Raw genomic sequence first — 17519 nt, 5'->3', positions numbered from 1 at the left:
ACTAATAGTGGCAAATGTTTATAACTTACTTACATACAGTATATAGTATGTACACTAATGCATACCAACAGTCAGGCACAAAAAATACACTGTAAATTAATAAAATGGTAAAGTATTATATATTTTAAAGGGCCTTCCCATTTTGTTTCTCAAAATATTCTGCAAACGTTACCACCCAAATGTAATTTTCAGGCATTATTACACAATTATATGAAAAAATATATGTAATATAAAATTAGAAAAAGAAACAGATACTATTGGTGCATGATATTATAATATATAAAGTTGATTTGGCACAATGAAGAAAATGTACATCTGCTATGACATGAGTGTGCAAAATATTCATTCAATGTTCATTTCACCTCAGAAGAGACTAAATGACGTGGGTGCATGGAATAACATCGGTGTCAGTTAGTGGCCTTCAAGCTTTTTGGCAAAAAAGTCCTATATCGTGCACCCAGTTTGTTAATGTGCGAAAGTGAGGATAGGAAGCGGCCGCACTTTCATACGGGTGTACAAAAATCGCGTTTTCCTGAAGGTGAAAAGTACCACGGGTCTATGTGTGCACGTATCAGTCGAGGCTTTTACAGCCTTTTACCACTTTTAAATGTGTTCTTTCCCAAACATACGTCATAGTCCTAATCCCACGTGTGGGTTGAACAATTTGTCTGGCAGAAAACCTGAGTACAAGATCTCTGAGCTATCAAGGGTGATATATTGTACATAAGTGACACTGAGCAGCTGGCCAAACTTCTGTCTGTGTAATAAGTAAATAGATCTCATCTGTTCCCAATCGACGCGGCGGCAGCAGCAGCAGCAGCAGATCAACCTGTGCCAAAGTGGCACCACATCTGCACATGGAGTTAAAAGTTCAGAGGAGATAAAAAAACAAATATTAATGTGCTTTTAAAGATTTGTCTGCATTACTGACCTCACCCACATTGCCCTTGAAAGGTATCTCATTAGGCTGCATGTGCCTGAGGGAACTGCTCAAACAAGCAAACACTTTATCCAGACCTTATGGCTGCTGAAGGAGGAGACAACACATTAGAGGGTAGAGATGGAAACTGTGGAGGTAGAGAGGAGAGGAGGGGGGGGTCTGTGTGTGTGTGTGTGTGTTTACTCTTAAGAACCTTTTCTGGCAAAAACAGGAGACCAAAACCTGATCCCAATGAGCCAGCACCTTCATTTCTGTAAGGAACAGGTTAAGTTTAGGGTTAAGGATTAACTGGTTATGACTACGGTTAGGGATTACACTTTGTGTAGGCCGTCCAAATGAATGGATGTCAATGCAGTGTCCTAAGAATAGAATAGCTGTGTGTGTGTGTGTGTTCAGCTTATTCGACCCCTTGCCATTTACTATTCATTAACCTACAGTGTAGCATGTGCCGCAGGCTGGATAGTGTAAGCAACATGAGACTGATTACACATGCTGGGTTATTAGTTCTCAGTGACATTCTCTGTTGGGCTTTTTTCTTTTGACAAAAGGAGACAACAGTCCAGGTGTGTGTGTGTGTGTGTGTGAATCTAATGCAATATTTTCTTTTTTTTTAATTCCATCTATTTTATCACACACATACACAGGTACACACAAAGTGACAGGGAGATTAAAAACAGGTGTGGTTGGGCACAGGTGGCAGATATGGAACACTTAGTCCTCCACGAGCTAACTTGCTTATGTGTCGTCGCACCACCCTCAGCTCCCCCTCTGTGTTTTCTGGCCTTTTTTCTTCCCCTTTATTATTAATCTCACACACACATGGACACCTGTACCTGCAGCTGTGCACCAACCGTCTCACACACACACGCCACAGTGCAATGCACCACATGCACGCGTGCAGCAGGAAACACAAAGCTAGCTGCAGCCCTGTCGGGACTAATAGCAGGCTTCAGTCTGGCGGATTAAGAGTTTAATCCCTCACAGGCAAGAGGGAGGCTGAGATGAGATCGCAGCATCCGACCGGAGTGCCGGGGTCTGATGAGCAGCAGCGTGAGGCACAACATGCAAGACACGAGCTATTTAAACACACTCGGCAACGGCCGGCCACCTAAACGTCCCACCTGATGGTCCCCGACCGAGCCGTCGACCCCTTAAGCTCTTAAAGTGACTTCCCTGCTCTCATTTTGATTCCCCATGTGTCTCCCCCATCTCTGTGATCATCTGACCACCCTCCCCCCGCCGAAGACATGTTTGATCTGCGCGCTACCAACTTTTTGATCAGATTAATTGCTCTCTCAGCAGACTGTGGGAAAAAAAAGACAGATGCAGCACTCGGAATAAAACGCAAGACGGGGGGGTGGTGGGGGTAAGAAGGAGAGATAATGAGAGCAAAAAGGGGAGAGTGTCAAGATCACAGCGAGAAGACAAGGACGAATAAAGGTATTTGTTAAGATAAGAGAGGGAGAGAAATGGAGGGAAAAACGTCCTCTTGAAGATGATGGTGAGAAGATGGAAGCCATAGTGTGTACGTAAAATTGATGCCCAGGAAGTAGCAATTAGGGGCAGGAAGGGGCAACTCTGGTGATTACAAAAAGAACTCAGCTCTGGGAAAATGAGTTTATACATCTCTTGATTTATAACCACAGAAAACATTTCCCTGAAGGGTTAATGCTCTCAGTCACTCGTTTAAGGTCTTATTCAACGGAACGTGAGGCCAATTTTCCCGTTTAGAGCGAAATAGACGCTAACACGTAGACACAGAGTGATTGTGTGGTTGCTGGTGGTGTCTGAAAAAGGAGGAAACGTCCATTTTCATCCGTGTATGGAGTGGAGTGGATTAGTGTCTCTGACGACAGGGTTCATACGTGATGCCATGATGTTCTTTTCTGATATGAAAATTAGCATTAAAATGCTTGTTTCTGCTTTGGTGGAAAAAAGTGTGAATGCAGACCAAGAAAAAAAATATACAGGGATAAATAAAGTCCTTTATGTTCGTGTGCCGCACAACAAACTGCGAACACACAGACGACACACACAATCCTGCTGACGCTGCACAAGCGAGGACTCATTTTTAAACGCAGTTTAGCCCCGATGACCTTGACAAACGGCTCAAAGACACAGTGGTTTTTGGAAAATAACGCTTTTCATCTTCAACCGGCTGAAATCGATCAGTGTTAGCAGGAAACACAAAGTAAATATAATCTCATTTACTGTGTTAAACTGTTCTAAGGTAACATAAACTGCAATGACAGGGTTATGACAGGTCATTAACTCATCAGGATTTATCACAGGGTAGAGTTATCATAGAGTAGAGTGGATGATCGTGCTTCAAGCGTGGATGAAATACAACCAGCAACAGTGAAAACTAAAAATTCATTATTGAATTTGACTTTGTCTTGAAACATATTGTTCACAGTAGAAATCACATTAGGATTTATTTATCTTGGCAGCAATAAGAGCGTGATGTTATAAAAGACAACTCAGCGACTCATTCTCTAAAATTCCCAGTAATAGATAAATCTGCAAACCATGGCTTTTTTTTCTTTTTTTTTTTTTAGCCTTGTCCATAACACTGCTCTTTTGCTGAAAACCACTTATTTTAAATGTGGGTTGATTTTTTGAATGTAAAACTGCTGAATTCAGTTCTCACAAAATCAAAGTCTTTTTATTTTATTAATTTTCATTTCACTGGGACAACAAATCCCTTTATTATCAATGTGCTTGTTTGTTTGTTAACTCTTGCCTGCGCGCCGTTAGTGTTACACAACGCTCCCTATGCCCGGCCAGCTTTTAATTAAACCAGAGACTAACTTAATCAACACATGCTCAGATTACCCTCTAGATGTTGGCTATAACAATTAACAAGCCAAGTCCTTGCATAAACAAACGGAGGAAATAAACACTCAAAAAATGACATATTCACTGGGGTTATAAACAGGATTTGACTGAATATTGTTCAAACAAAGTGCTTCAGTGTTTTATTCTGGAGGAGGGAGTTGCTGGTTGGTGGTTGTTGGGATTAAACTGGATAAAACCAGTGTTGGTTGTCGAGCAATAGCAGCATGAATGATAAATACCTACCCTAGGCTTTGCGGTGATAAGTGACGTCTGATTAACTGAATCCCAGTCGGTGCTCTCAAAGTAGAAATATTCCGACCTGTGCAACCCTCGTTGTATTTTTTTTTTCTCCACGCTGCTCAGGGGAAAAATAATTCTTATTCAAAGCAGGTTCACAGCTTATCAACAATGCTCCCCGCTGACTTCAAAATCCCTTTCAGCATGAAAGGGAATCCTGTGCAGCCGGCTGCAGGTGGGCAACACTGGCAGCGGTCTCAGTCGTCTCACTGCACACGTATCTGCCGTTAATTCTGAAATTCATCCTCGTTCTCGTCTCTTCATCTGCAGATTTGGGTCTTGCGTGCATTTTTGTCTGGACGCTTGAAATGATTAAACGTTTGATTCTCAACGAAAGAATTTGAATTTGAACTGTGCAGTACCATTATTCCAAACTACTTAAAGAAACAAATGGAAATAAAGTAAGCCAGCCCGTCAACGGCTCCCATCTTCTCAGGTATCTTCAGGGAAAGCTCCTCCAAAAACTCTTAAGCTGCCACCAGAAAAACACTTAGCTTTCAATTTGTTTTTCAGCTTTGGGCTAAAGGCTTTGTTGCTGTGTTTTATACAAGCCCGGCTGAGTGATGGGGAAGAAGAGGAAATGGGAGCTGCCATCATCCAAAAGTGGAGGTATAAAAATGTAGTGGAGCGGGGTTTTTTTTACCTTCTCCATGGAAAGAAATAAATTATTTCATTCAAGGAAAATACTGAAACGTTCATCAAAATCAGGAGTGTAAGCCGTTATATCCCAGGCTCTTTGGATCATAATGAAAGGAGTTAATGTCTTTTCATCATGAAAGTAGATCAGTAGTTAATGCTACTTAAATGCAAAGCCCTTAAAGTAAAATATTGGAAATTTCTGTCAGTCTTCTACTGCTGTCGTCCGAGATTTCATGTGGTGTAGCCTTCAAAAATAACTAGAAATTATTAAAAGAAGTAGTTATTTGAGCTACTGCTGCCTCTCTTATCATCTCAAACCAGTCCGGTCATTGTCCTCTGAGACCTGACATCAAAAAGACATTTTCTCCCCCAGAGAATTGCAGCTCAATGGATAGTTCCTCTTTTTCAGATCATGCTCGTGAAACTCGAGAGTTGGCTGTGTGTAAAAAAATCCAAGCAGATGAGCTGTTTCTGAAATACTCACATCAGCGTGTGTTGCATAAATAACAATGCTATCCTTTTGCTACATAGTATCAGATCAGAATCAGAATCAGAAGAGCTTTATTGCCAAGTACGATTTGCACATACAAGGAATTTGTTCTGGTGTCATTGGCGCATAACAAGCATACAAAATTTTCTAAAGTGAACAGTAAACGTATATATACACAGTATATAAATGTTATTAAAGATGAAAAAGAGCACTACAGAAAGAGCAGTAAAGAGCAGTACGACTGGGCAGAAGTGAGTAACAGTGCAAAGTGCAAAGTTCACAGTAATGAACACAGTAATGACGTTAATATAACGCATAAAAAGGATGTAATGATAATGTGACATGTAGAGGCAGAGGAGGAGTGTGAGGAGTCAGAGTGTCAGGGGGGGTCTCCGGGCCTTGTTGATAAGGCTAGTAGCAGACGGGAAAAAACTGTTCTTGTGGCGTGAGGTTCTGGTCCTGATGGACCGCAGCCTCCTGCCAGAGGGGAGTGACTCAAAGAGTTTCTGTCCGGGGTGGGAGGGATCAGCCATAATCTTTCCTGCACGCCTCAGAGTTCTGGAGGCGAACAGGTCCTGGAGAGATGGAAGATTGCAGCCGATCACCTTCTCTGCAGACCGAATGACACGCTGCAGTCTGCCCTTGTCCTTGGCCGTGGCAGCAGCGTACCAAATGGTGATGGAGGAGGTGAGGATGGACTCAATGATGGAGGAGTAGAAGTGCACCATCATTGTCTTTGGCAGGTTGAATTTCTTCAGCTGCCGCAGGAAGTACATCCTCTGCTGGGCTTTTTTGATGAGAGAGCTGATGTTCAGCTCCCACTTGAGGTCCTGGGTGATGATAGTTCCCAGGAAGCGAAAGGAATCCACAGTGTCAACTGTGGAGTCACAGAGGTTGATGGGTGCAGGTGAGGCTGAGTTCTTCCTGAAGTCCACGACCATCTCCACTGTCTTTAGAGCGTTGAGCTCTAGGTTGTTTCGGTTGCACCAAGTGACCAGCTGGTCAACCTCCCACCTGTAGGCGGACTCGTCACCATCAGAGATGAGTCCGATGAGGGTGGTGTCGTCCGCGAACTTCAGGAGCTTGACAGACTGGTGACTGGAGGTGCAACTGTTTGTGTACAGGGAGAAGAGCAGAGGAGAAAGAACGCAGCCCTGGGGGGATCCAAGTAATGACCTTGCATGTGATGTATCTCGGTTAACTCTACATGTTTAATCTGGTTTAATCTGGCCCGTTTTACAAGAATCGGATGTGCGTTGTGGATTCACAGGGTCTGGCTTTGGTTCCACGTGTCCTCAGATGTCGCGAATCTCGGTATCACTTCGGTCAGAAGTGTATTTTCTCAGCACTGCTGAGATCGATCCAATCCCTGACGTCTCTTTTACGTAAGAAGGCAAAGAAAACACCAATCTGACCGTCGGAAACACAATCCGCGGCGACTCCTCTTACGCTCTCAAGTTCTCACTCAGCTCTGCTTCTCTCCGCCTCGATCTCATTACAGGTAACGGGAGACACAGTATCGAACCCTGGGATCAGAGTGGAGCTCTTGATAGAGTGATAACATCGCTGGCGAGTCTAATTTAATCTCGCGGGCTGATCAGCTCTGGACACCATCAAAATTAACTTAATTGAAAAGGTATTGACTCTCTTAAGAGACTTGCATTTAGATGATTTCACCGCTCGGCTCATGCTTGTCCACGCATGTGACGGCCTGTGTTTGCCAGAGTGTATTTTTAGGTGAAGACGGAGAAGCCATGATTTAATATTAACTAAAGTGAACATGAGTAACAATCAATGTGTACATTTTTTTCAACAGCCAGAGGAGAAAAAGAATGACTTACATCATAAAATTCTAGCTTTTGTTTACTTCAAACGCGAACAAGCCGACCCCCAAATGTCAAACAAGCAGAGCGGAGCGATTAAATCGTGTTTTCAGACCAACAGACATGGAGTGTCGACCGTGCTGGAAACACAGTTCTCCCTTTTACCTTTGGTTTCAGTCACTTAGCAAGAAAAAAAAGTAGTTTTGTGGTTTAAAAGTTATGTTCAAACGAAAGTTTCAGACAGATTTAGATGTAAATGTGAAAGGTGTCTCATTATTTCACCTGCAGTTGATAGATTTCAATCGTACTTGCAAATTATATTCTAATCTCAACGGGTTTTCCTAGTAAAATAAAGGTAAAAATTAAATAAAAAAATAGAGGGCAACATGGTGGTGTATGTGGATAGAACTAGAACAGTCCTGTGTCCCTCATGTATAGGATAAAGTAGAATAAAACATAGAAACTATAATGATAATTAGATTCAGTCCCAGTTCTAGTAATCTGATAAACGGACACCCTGAAAAACCTCTACTCAGTGGAAACCAGTGACATTCAGCCAAATCACACAGATTATCTTAACCTGAAAACCACACACATAACGAGAGAGGGAGATTATTCTGTTATTCCACTGTGAGCACATGTCCGTGTCTGTTTGTACTCTGTATAATCTGAGCAGCCTGTCGCGTGAGAGTCAGCCGCCCTCGCCTGTTAGTCCGAGCGTCCCCTCTAAACGCGTACGTTTGTTCGATCGCGTGCAGAGTGGAGGCATTTGGTTGTTGTGAGGGAACATGTGCTCTCGCTGCCAAAGGGAGACGCAGGCAATCAGTCTCTACGACAGAGGGAGGGAACGACAGGAAGGACTGGAAGGCACTGGGAATGTGCAAAGAGGACGTTTAAGGCACGGACAGTTTGTTCTCATTGAATCCCTTCATCACAGCAGAGCATATGCCTGCGGCTGCTTTGAATGAGCCCGATCATAAGCACTGGTTAGATTTGTACTTCAGTCGTAACTCAAGATGGATTAGCTGGCGTGCAGTCACTTTATCACTGTGTCCATCTCCTGCCGATGCATAAAAAATGATTATTAGAGTATTAGAGGATCTGCTTGGCGTTAACGCTCCCACATCATCTAAAAGACGCAGCCATGATAAAATAACAGAATGAGTCACCGGAAAAACACAGACACAGCATCAGCACTCACAGTAGCTCAGTTACAAGTGTCATAATCTAAGTATCACCAGACACAGGTGCAGACCGTGTGCAGACACCTGTGAGTTCACACCGCACGACTTCCAAAGTGTGAATGCTGTGCAGTTCATACGACTGATTCAACCAGGCGCCAACTGGACGATACCACTGGTGTCCTCTTATGTGTCTATTTTTCTCATCATTTACAAAATCATGTACTATTAAAGAAAGTAGAGATTGAGACCATTAACACCCATCGTGAACTACTTAGTTCCTGAGCTTCACTCCCAGTCATCGTGAGTTTACATGGAAAAGTCACTAAATGACAAATTCCGCTTGGTTTTTTGTCTCCTGGTCAATTGCATGAGTTCCATGTACGGGGGTCCAGACTCAACTTTTGCATTGGTTGCACAGGTAAAGACCCCTTCTTTGTCTGTCTGGGATTTTGTATTGGAGTATACGCTTCAAAGATAAACCAAGGGAATATAATCCAAGACATAGATATAGGAAAATGTTTGGCGCAACCTAAGAACACACTTACAAGAGTTCTGGTTGCATGCGTGACCAAATTGCTTGTACTCTAGTACACTGATGGGGTTGTTGCCAACTGCTTGAAATGTATTTTGAGTCTGTGACACACTGGGAACACATCAGCGAGCCTCTCTAATCATGTCTTTGAGAGTTTGCACACTGACTGGCACAATTGCAGATCGCCTGTTGATTAGGGGCCATTGAGTTTTTGGCTTAAAAGCCTCCAGACGGGGGTTCAGGTGGCAGTGGGATGAACGCTATTAAGGAAATGGAAGAGCAAAGAAACGTACAACTCTATCCAAACCTATACTTAACTGGCTCGGTGCTGAGTACTTGTATGATTAACAGAATGGAGGTGCTTTCAAAGAGCACGGCCCGGCCTGCAAAAACTGTATAAAGCAGCAAGAAGCAGTGAAGCAGGGAATGCAAAATTGCCTTCCTTTACTGCTCTTTCAGTGAGAGAGGCAAAATGTCATGAAACCATTGGAGTTTATGTCTGCAGTAGATGTGTAAAATAAGTGCTTTACCATGGTATTAACGTGAGTGAGCGTGCACATGTCTGTACTGAAGTGAAGACAGTATGACAAGTGGCTACACAAGTACACACTCAAAGACGGAGTGATGCAAAAAAAGAGACGACAAGTCAGAGACACTAAAACTTCATCATTTTAGTTTGTACATTTTGATCAACTGGATCTAAACAAAACTTGACCTGCTTATAGCTTTAGCCATCTTACACAAATTCATCCCGATCTGTTAAGATTTTCTACCTCTTCATCCTCCACATGACGAAGAGAGGGTTCAATTAACCTCTGCATGTTTTTGGACAACATAGCATCCAGAGAAAAAGGCTCTAATTTGGACTTGGTCGTGATTCTGAGTCTTTTTTGCTCTGAGGGAACAGTACTTGCCATTACTCTGCTGTGTGGCCAGAGGTTTAAATTGTTTAATCTGAGATTAATCTGAGAGTAGAGCGTTTATTATATGTCTTTGTTATTTTATCAATGGTTAAACTCTTACCAAAACAACTTTACAGGAACATACTTGGACGATCACCTACCCACGACTTAAGCAGTCTGATTGATCCATCAAAAAGTGCAGACAGGAAGTTGCAAACAGAAGGACAAAGTTACAGATTAACCCACACGGTGGAGTAAACAAAAATACACAACTGTCGGTTGCACCTGTAAAAACACACTCATTCAAATCACCACGTTGACATTTAACACTTAATCTACAAAATGTGACTTTCTGTGTTTATGACTGAAAAATGATTCACCAAATGTGTGCGTGGGTGTGTGTTTCAGCAGATGTCATCCAAGACCCCATTGACCCTACAAAATGTCTTTAAAATGAAGCATAAAGAGAGAAGAAGAGGTTCAAAGACTCGCTATTTGAGACTCATTTAAGGAGTGTGTGATCAGGACAGTGTGTGTGTGTGTCTGACCCAGGGTTGGGCTCAGATTTTCCATCACAAACGCACAGACAATGGCCTCCAGAGTCGACTAAATGGAAGTGTGTGTGTGTGTGTGTTTGCCAGTAAAAGGAAACGCACACTCTTCCATCCACTTTCATACACACTCATCAAATCCATCTCCATGTCCCCAGCCCTCTCCATCCTCGACTCCATCCGAGCTCTACACTAATTAATTCCCACCCCAGAACGCGGCGTGAGGAATGGAGCAGAGCGAGCAGGGGGAGCCGCGTCCGCCGCAAGCAGAATAATAAGAGAAGCGAGAGGAAAGAAGCACAAAAGTGTGCGTGTGTTTCGCTGTACCACTCGTTTGAGCTGGATTTGTGGCCCCGATGGCTTCTCACAGAAACTCGGTGAAAGAAGTCGGATCAGCGGAAGCTTTCGCACGAATTCAAACAGCTCCTGCGCCTGCTTGTGCGCGCAGTGTATACGAGGTCCCTCGTGAGTCGACCATCAATAATATATCATACCTGCTATCCGTGGTCCTGAATCCAATTGATTCAGATTAATGGAGCAAACGGAAACGGGATAGCGGGATAACAATTGATCCCGGTGTTGACTATAACTAGAAACTGTCGTAGCGTTTCATTCTTCTGATGATGTTCCTCGGCTACTGTACGACACAGGTCACTGCACCTGCAGGTTTCTTTATGCGAGGCTTTCAAACTTTACACTTTCCTGACGTATTGTGCGGAATCTGCTCATTCGTGTTCTCGCTTAAAGTTTGATTACGTTATCTTAACTGCTCTCTGTGAATCTGATGCTACCACCAGATGATACCAGGCTCGGTGTTTCCTGTTCCCCCCTTTGCTAAGCTAAACTAAGCTAAGCTAAGCTAAGCTAAGCTAAGCTAAGACATTGAAGCTACTGTAGCCAGATTTTCACTTTGCAAGAGTTTCTCAATTAGCTTAAAACAGTCGTGTAAAACCAAACATATTGGGAACACCTAACACGTTCACATACCTATGTGTGATAAGAATTATTTCAAATGACAAAAACTATCTTCGCGAAGAGTTTTTAGCTTATATACCGTCGTTAGTTTCAAAAAATAATCCATGTACATTGATATAATTGCTCTCCTGATACAATACGCGACATGTACATTATTTTATTTTTATTCTATAACATGAATGCTTTGTTATTCAGTGAATTCTTCGCATACACTATGCATGGCAGCTATATACGTGTGCTTTCATTCTTTCTGCTTCTTGCAATAGAAGCCACAGCGGGAACAGCGTTCAAAGGTAGGCGGAGGGTGAGCTGAGCTGAGAAAAAAGAGATGAAACCTGACTGAGTTTCTTAGGTACAAGAAACAAATGTACAGCGGTGAGATCACACTCTCTCTTCATTCATTCGCTCCCTAGGTTTCCCTTTCTCTTTGCAAGCGCTGACTCCATCACGATTATTGTGTGGCCGCTGTAATGAGAGGGCGCCCTAATATATAATTCACCACACGCTCATTGTTTACCGTCGAATGCTACGGAGATGTTTTGTGCCGCGTGGACATAAAAGGTGGGCAACAGCTGTTCCGAGAGCGGCAGGAAAAGCCCGATTGTTCTCTGTAATTGACACGCGAGACGTGCTAATAACACAATGACTTCAGAAACAAAGAGGAGAGAGTCGTAAACTTTTACACTCTTCCAGAGACAGTACCTCGGCGTAAGAGAGCGCGGTAATTGGCTCGTTTGTAATTTCTTCTGTTGTTGTTTGTGTGGTTACGCGGCTTAATGCGAGATGCACGAGCAAATTGATGCGCGGTGTTGTTCTAATTTATAGGGCAATTTTTCAATTTTCCCAGTCATTATTTTTGAGGATGTTGTATAATTCAGTGTTTTAGATGTTTCCCCCTGCTCCAACACACCAATTACACACACATGAATGGCTCATTACCAGGCTTTTGCAGAGTGTGTTGATGAGCTGACTGTTAATGTTCGTGGTCTTGAGGACCAGGATTGAGAAACACTGATGCTGCAACCTCTAAAGTCCACATTTAAATCCCATCAATGTTTTGCAACTTTTCACTTGAAAGGATGGAGGAGGTATATTTAGTCCTCCTCCTCCTCCTCCTCCTCCTCAGAAGACTCTGCCTCAGCGTTTGTCACTCATCGAGATGAGCCGTCCACCTTGAGCCTGAGGCAGGAGGAACACGGTGTCCACACGGAACAGGAGAAGAAATCAACCACCGACAGAGACGCTGAGTAACAGTTCAAGATCTTACTGTCACAGACACAGGAAACAGTCTATATCAGGCAAACACAGTGATTAATGTCCGTCTCCTTGCAACGGGGCTTTTAAAGACTTTGATTGTACCAGGCAAAAGGGACTAAAACGGCAATGAACCAAAGCCAGGTCGTGGTACTGGACCAAGTTCGGCCCAGAACCACAATATCTATGTTTACATGTGCAAAATTTCGAAAAGATTTGTTCTGATTGGAATTTACAATTGCATCATTTACTTGGAGGCGAAATTAAATGATCTGATTGTGGTGAGCAAGCCACACGGTTGGTCTTTCTTGGCCGTAACAGCAAGAAGACCAGAGTCCACAACCCAGTTGGAACAAGGGCCTCTCTGCATGTTTTTCCCCAAAAACATGCAATATGGGGATTAGGTAAATTGGACACTCTAAATTGACACTAGAGAGTGGATGGTTGTTTGTCTGTGGGCCTGTGATGGACTGAGTGTCCAGGGTGAACCATACTTATCACCCTATGTCAGCTGAGATTGGCACAGCACCCCCCAGACCCTCATGTGGAGGATAAAGTGGAATAAAATGGATGGATGGATCGTGGTATTGTGACATGAGCAGTGTTGCCCACTTCTGTAGTAAACAAACACTGCACGTGTCCTCTCGTCCCCTCGCTGTCCACTTCCCGTCTCATCTTCCTCCTCTTCCTCTTCCACGTCTGTGACTATCGTGTCTGTTCTTTTCTCATCTATTCTGGGGTGGAGTGACTCAGTGGTTAAGACCCTACCTTGTGTACCAAAGACATCATGGTCGCAAGTTCGATTCCACCCCTGGCTAATTGTACTTGATTCCATTGTAAGTCGCTTTGGATAAAAGCGTCTGCTAAATGACATGTAATGTAATATTCTTTTGGAATAAAAATACAGCAGTAACAAAAGGGAAATACGTCACGTGTAGCGCCAAACAATCGTTTTTATTCCGATTTCAGCTTTTATTCCATTTACTTGTGTCCACGTAAACATACTGTAGCTACTGTGTCGTGGCACTGTCCAAAACACAAGCAATCGTTCAAACTGAAGGGGTTCCATTACCGCTGGGGATCAACATAACAGCTGTTATGCCCCAAACTGCATTTACATGTTGCTGTATTAATTACTACACCAGAAAAACAAAACAAAACAACAAGAGCTGTGGTAGAAACAGTAATTATCGTGTTATCTACAGGACTTTTTGCACTTTCATAATAATTCATTCTGCCACGCAGGCATTTTCAAATGTCCATAGTGACGATTATGAGACGGAACAAACTCGGGCTCTGTGACTTTCATTCCGACACAATGGAGGTTGTTGTAATTATTTATTTTAATTTATTTATGATGTGAGTGACTATATTTCCATAAAAGAGGGAGAATATTTCAAACTTAAAATCCTCCGTACATACAAAGCAGAGTCACTCTTCATTCTCGTCCGTGACTCTCGTACGTCGAGCCCCTCTCTCTGATTATTCAAGCCTGTCACCGAACAGGCAAAGAGTCATATATCACACGCTCCAAGTGATTCACTGAGAAGAACTGGGGTCCATAATAATCACATGATCGAATGATTTCCGCTCTCTGAGTGACGTACAGTAAATGCAGCGTTTGCACACTGACGGTGGCTCGCGACATGGTTCACCACAGCGCTGCGTGTGCATGCGTGTTCTCTTCGTGCCGTGCCGGCGGCAACCGCGAGAAACCGGGTCTGAGAAGGTCAGTGTGTAAAATACAGGTTGGGTCATTTTCATTTCATTACCCTAGAATAAGCCTTTTTATTACTTTAGGTACCAGGCCGCCATGTAGTACCACCTTGTTTTTACAATAGCCCACAATGGAGAAAGTTAAGATGTTAACTGAAGGCTACATCAATTTCCCAACACACTAGGAGAAGAAGGTTGAGGTGAAGGATATTCAGCTTTAACACCAGAGCCTCAAAATGTCTATCTGGACTTATTTTAACCATAATAGGGCCAGAAAGTGTCCTGTAACTAAGCACTTTTGTGTTATTTATGTTTTTATTTATGTTACGGAGGTGAATACACTGCTTGGATCCAAATGCACGAGACAGAGGGCAAGATGAAAGATTCAAGGGTTATTTATTGACCTCTTGAACAGATAAAATCAATATTACTTCTTCCCTGAAGTTGAATAAACAAGACACAATTTGAGTTAACTTAACAGACTTGGACTGTGACGTGTTCTCTGGAAGCATAAACGACGCACTGGCACATGACAGAGAGACCGGGGACAATATATAAGGAAGAGGGAATCAAGGGCAGGTGCGAGCGATTACTTAAGGATCACCAGGTGAAGTGCATGAGGGAATTAAGGGAGATGTGTCAAGGCTGATGGAGAAACCACATGACAGGAAGACATGAACGTTTACCAAAATAAAAAAGGAAGTGAGAATCAAACCAACACCAAAACGTCACATGACTTTAAACCTAAACTAACACAAGAAGTGAACTAATCGAGACAAAAACACGAACAGATCTGACGCTTTGTGACGATTTACAAGTCACTGCATGTTAAAATACATATTAAAAACAACATGTGTTTGCATTTTTGTCGAAATGTGCGAAAAACAGGCCAAAAAAGCCAACTCTCTCCTCTCTGGTGACAAAGGCTTCCTGCAACAACGTGAGGGAAATTACCGTAATAACCACTGCGTCATTACGGTAATGCAAAGTGCGCTTTACATGCAACTTCACCAATACATGCATGCTAAATTTTACACACTGCATCTTTTTTTTAATACTTTGAATAAAACTTTTAATACTTTTTAATAAACCAAGACATAAGATAAGTTTTATTTGTAACAAGAGAACAGATTAAAATGAAATACGAAGAAAAGAAAGCACAATAATTATACATAAGATAAGGAATGAATCTCCCAGAAGGTGGAGTAGCCGTGATATCAGTATCATGCAGTATATAATACAGTAGCATAGTTACACACTGCGTCTTTATATTGTGTGGAAAAAAGAAAAGGAAATGACAGACTAAGCTCATCAGTGTCTCTGTTTGTCAGCGTGTTACGTATCTCCATCGTCTCCTTTTTGCCTGAATGGTTTTCCACTGATGTTTCCATTAATCCTGGGCCCACACGGGTCACGCTGAGCTCTGAGATGGAGGTTTTTCCCTGCCATCAAAACCTAAAACAGCATGACAGAGAGCAGTAAAGAAGATCACAAACCCGCTCCACCCCACCGTCGACGCGCTGACACCGCCACTTAATGAAATGTGAGCTACAGGATAGTAACAGGATTATCCCCGAGACACTGCAGTTTGTACACCTCACAATCTGTAGTGATTTCTGTTAGTTCTCCTTCTTTGACGTTATTTACTACCAAGTTGCAGCAATGCACGGGCAACAACAGAGCAGGAGGTCGCTCCGTGTCATCAGATCAGCCTGACGCAGTAAAAAACAAAAAAAAAATGTAAGATCCCTTCTTTAAAGCTGAGTGTTAGAAAGTGTGTGTGCTCTGCACTCCACGAGCCCTGCCTGGGCTTGTAGCGCGAGAGTTAATAATTCACACTGGGAACAAGAGGTCCATTATGGGTTGCAATGATACAGCAGAGGAGGGAGAGAGAGAGAGAGAAGACGTGCCTGTTTTAGAAGACGAGGTGTGTGTGTGTGTGTGTGTGTGTGTGTGTGGGAGGAGAGAAGTCTACTCTCACCCAGCTCACTCATCCTCTCGCTCTGTGTTTGTGCCAAGTATCTGGAACAGAGACAGTGAGAGTGAGGACACAGACGCGATGAGTGTGCGTGCTTGTTTGTGTGCCTTATAGTGAGTAAACTTTTATTATAGAGCACCTTTCTCAAACAGGTGTGTCCGTCTAGAAACAGACAGAGTGTCATCATTTCATGTACAAAAGCTCATCCTACCTGTGTGACTCCATGTGGGAAGATGTGTAAATCACCCGGGGGACATGACAGCGGAAAAAGGTCAAAGAGTTGTTTACCAGCAGAGAACAGACACACCGGGCATCCCACGTGTGTGTGTGTGTGTGTGTGTGTGTGCGTGGAGGTTATACAGTTTACTCAGTGACTGAATGTGCTTCTGTGTGTAGGTGACTCAAAAGTTGTCTAAAAGCTATTCACAGCAAAAAAGTGCAGAGTTGGCCATTCCCTACTATTGTTTTTCTCTTTTGCTGCAAAACAGAATTGTTTCTGTTTTCTCCATTAGACATGAATGATTATTAATATACAGTACAGCTTAGTACAGTGACGTCTAACTGAAACAAACTTGTTTAAACCTGACGTTTAAATCCTGAGAACGCACAGACAAGCCCAGTTTGATCAATCCTGGTCCGGAGGGGAGGAAAAAAAAAACTGTGGATGAAGTCATGGTGGAGAAGACCAATCAACCTTGGTTTGTACAAGTTATGGTTCTGCTCACGCCCCCAATCGCTGTTCACTTCAAGTATCAAACATGTTTAAGACTTGACGCTGATGCGTCTGATGACGTTAAAACTATGCCGTTTTTTCATCCCGCACACTACAGGATAATCTGCGCAAATTAGCCTAAAATTGGAAGGCCAGATTGGGTCACTCCAACAGATTTGATCCTGGATTTTACTGGATTTTCCTGGAACACTTTGGTATTTCTTGATTAAAATTGAAAGCAATGTATTGACTTGTGAACGTGAGACTGAACGGGTTTGTTTATCTCTGTAACGTCGACCCTGCGATGGACTGGCGAACTGTGCAGCGTGTGACCCCCGCCTTCCGCGGGCCGTGTCAGCTGGGATTGGTGGCTCCAGCTCCCCCGCGCGTCCCATCTCATGTGGACGATTAAAAGCGGCTGACGACGCGTATTTCCAGCGCTCACGTTTCCCTGCAAAGCCACAGATGATGAAGACACCTCTCTCCCTTGAGAGACTCCCTCCTCTTTCTTTGACAGCATCCTGATAAGAAGCCACTTTACTCTATTTTTGCACTGTAAATCAACTTAATGGTACGGCCATTGGAGAACAAGGCCTTGCTGATGGCCTCTCAATTTAGTCATAATTTAGCTCCCGTCACTCACTGCTCACTGAGAGTGTGTGTGTGCGTGTGTTGTGAGATACATTTA

The sequence above is a fragment of the Solea senegalensis genome, linkage group LG10 (genome assembly GCF_019176455.1).
Source record: "Solea senegalensis isolate Sse05_10M linkage group LG10, IFAPA_SoseM_1, whole genome shotgun sequence".
NCBI classification, from domain to species: Eukaryota; Metazoa; Chordata; class Actinopteri; order Pleuronectiformes; family Soleidae; genus Solea; species Solea senegalensis.
The sequence above is the reverse complement of the archived record's forward strand: the minus strand, read 5'-3'. Positions refer to the sequence as shown.